This window comes from Medicago sativa, chromosome 8 (genome assembly GCF_051527215.1).
Source record: "Medicago sativa cultivar Bolivia chromosome 8, Bolivia_mono, whole genome shotgun sequence".
NCBI lineage: Eukaryota > Viridiplantae > Streptophyta > Magnoliopsida > Fabales > Fabaceae > Medicago > Medicago sativa.
In genome coordinates, this window is record NC_140756.1 from 55,229,365 (window position 1) to 55,232,614 (window position 3,250).

At 38.8% G+C, this 3,250-nt stretch overlaps 1 non-coding gene across 1 annotated transcript; it reads right to left on the bottom strand.

Moving 5' to 3' along the window:
• Positions 1-1,787: 1,787 nt before the first annotated feature.
• On the bottom strand, positions 1,788-1,894 carry LOC146899650 (small nucleolar RNA R71). Its single transcript, XR_015024306.1, has one exon. It is a non-coding gene; the product is annotated as a small nucleolar RNA R71 (small nucleolar RNA).
• Positions 1,895-3,250: the final 1,356 nt, after the last annotated feature.

Sequence of the window (3,250 nt, forward strand, 5' to 3'; positions counted from 1 at the left end):
GCCTTATTTAGTTTAATTTTATTTTAGATTTGATTTAGTTTTATTGCATTTTATTTTATATTAGAATATTTTACTTCAAATTGTATTTTATTTTATTTTAGGAATAAATATATGGTGGAAGGTGTCTTGGAGCAAAAGAAAGAGGACTGGAGCAAAATACAGCGCAAGAATACGAAGATACGGGGCAAAAATATATTCCCCCAACTCAGAAGCTCGGCACGGCCCGTGCCAACATGTGGCACGGCCGTGCCCGTCCCAGAAACCACTTTTGCTGCTTTTTCTTCAAGGCCAAGTTACCCTGTTGCGGCTTTACCGTTTTATCCTTTTAGTTGCTTAGTTTCTAAGTCAATTGTAAAGCTATAAATAGAGTAGCTCTCCACCATAAACAATCATGCTTTACTTTGTTTATTTCAATTGCTATTTTAATAAAAGTCTTTATTTTCCCTTTTACTTTCTTTGCAATTTATTTTACCGCATTTCTCTCTTCTTCCTCCATGTCTACGATGAACATGAGTGAGTAGACTTCTTAGTCTTAGGATTGTTGGGGAGTCTAATGACTCAATCCTAAACAAAACATGTCTAAACCCTAATTTCCATGTAACCCTAATTTCTAATCTAGTTTCACCGTCTTAACGTGGATTAACAATTATCAAACTGTGGAAGCGAAAGCGGAGGGTTTGATAATCGTTAATCCATCATCCCAAACATCAATTCATAAAGCGAGAGCGGAGTCTTGATGTTGGAACAAGTGAATCTAGACAATAATTGCAAAACAGTGAAATAGTCTTTGCAATTATTGAGACAAAGAGTAGTTTCAATCCTCTATGCATCTTCTAGTAATCATGTCAGTGAAATAGGCTTGGTTGCTAGAAGTAAACTCTCACCGGACTTTCATCGGAAAGGTGAGGGGCTAAGGGAAACCGGTCTTTAGAAATTAGTGTGTAAATCATGAAATTAGATGTTTAGGTTTTGTCTAGTGAAGGATTAGTTATTAAGATGAACCAATGATCCTAAGGCCCTTTTATTATTATTGTTTTTACCTTCAGCAATCAAACCCTTTCTTATCAACTTTCTCTCCTCTAATCATTCATTAAAAGTTAATTAAGTTGAACAACTCCCTAGCGGAACGATACTCTACTTACTACTATTACTTCGATAGGCCGTGCACTTGCAGTTTGGCCCTATCAAGTTTTTGGCGCCGTTGCCGGGGAGTTAACTAATTTAATTAGCTTTTTCTTAGTGATTAGAATTCTCTCTTCTTCTCTTTCTTTTTCTGTTTTTATTTTTATTTTTATTTTTCTGTTATCACTAACTTCTTGGGTTCTCAAATTCTTATGCGAAAAACCAGAAATCGAGTTGTAATAATCAACGAGATCGAAAGGTATTTGCATAGACGAAGGAGAGACGCACAAAATAACACCGCCATGGCCAATCGCACTCTCAAAGAGTATGCAACGCCGTCTACGGCTGAGCCACAAGCTGTTATTGTGTACCCAACGGTTGAGGATGACAATTTTGAAATTAAGCCTGCCCTACTTAACTTGGTGCAGCAAAACCAATTCTCGGGATCCCCCACTGAGGATCCCAATCTTCACATCTCTGTTTTCCTACGAATTAGTGGAACCATGAAGGAGAACCAAGAGGCCGTAAGACTTCATCTCTTTCCCTTTTCCTTAAGGGATAGAGCTAGCGCTTGGTTCCATTCCCTCGAAGTCGGTTCCATTACTTCATGGGATCAGATGAGGCAAGCATTCCTTGCCCGCTTCTTCCCACCATCTAAAACCGCTAAACTTAGAGACCAAATCACGCGGTTCAACCAAAAAGATGGGGAATCTCTCTATGAGGCGTGGGAGCGTTTCAAAGAAATGCTAAGACTTTGTCCCCACCATGGCCTAGAGAAGTGGCTTATAGTCCACACTTTTTATAATGGCTTGTCTTATACCACTAAGATGTCTGTTGATGCAGCTGCAGGTGGAGCACTTATGAACAAGAATTACACGGAGGCGTATGCCCTGATCGAAGACATGGCTCAAAATCACTACAAGTGGACCGACGAGAGAGCCATCACTAGTTCTTCACCCTCCAAAAGGGAGGCAGGTATACACGAAGTCTCTAACTATGACCACCTTGCTTCTAAAATTGATACACTAACCGAAAAACTTGAAAAATTCAATGTTAGTGCTATCAATTCTGCTTCTACTCCTTCTTGTGAAATATGTGGTATAACTGGTCATGCTGGTGTTGATTGCCAACTAGGTAGTGCTATTAACGGTGTTGAGCAAATGAATTATGCTCAATACAACCAAGGGATGAGACAAAATCAAAATTTTTATAAAAACCAAAATCCCTATGGACAAGTAGCACCACCCGGTTATGCAAACAACCAAAGATTCACTCAAAAATCCAATTTGGAAATTTTGTTGGAAAACTCTATTGCCAACCAAAACAAACAACTTCAAGAACTCAAAAACCAAACTGGATTTCTGAATGATTCTCTTTCCAAGCTCAATACCAAGGTTGATTCTATTGCTACTCACTCTAAAATTCTTGAAACACAAATCGCCCAAATAGCCCAACAAGTGGCTACATCTTCCCAAACACCGGGAGTCTTTCCTGGTCAAACCGAAGCCAATCCCAAAGGCCAAGTTAATGTCATATCTTTTGGGGGTAGTAAGTTAGGCGAAACTTTTGCTAAGGTTAAAAACATTGGCAAAGAAAGTGTCAAGCCTTTAGGTGATAAAATTGTGATAGAAGAAGCAAAACCGCTTGAAGAAAACAAAACTCCATCCCCCTTAAATCTTGATAAGCTTAAACTAGAGGGTAAGTTTGAAAAATTTGTTAACATACTTAGGAATATTTGCATTAAACTTCCCTTTGCTGAAGCTTTGTCTAGGATGCCTCTATATGCCAAGTTTTTAAAGGAAATTTTTTCAAAGAAAAGGGCTATAGAGCATAATGAGACAATAGCCTTGGCTAAGGAAACTAGTGCAATCATCCAAGAAGCACCCCCTAAGCTTAGAGATCCAGGTAGCTTTGCCATACCATGTGAAATTGGGAATGAAACCATAAACAAAGCTTTATGTGACTTAGGAGCTAGTGTTAGTTTGCTGCCTTTGTCTCTTCTTAAAAGGATAGGGATAGGAGAATTGAAACCTACCGAGATGGAATTGAAAATTGCTGATCGTTCTACCATGAAACTTGTAGGATTTGTCGAGGACATACCTGTTAAGATAGAGGGGATATACATCCC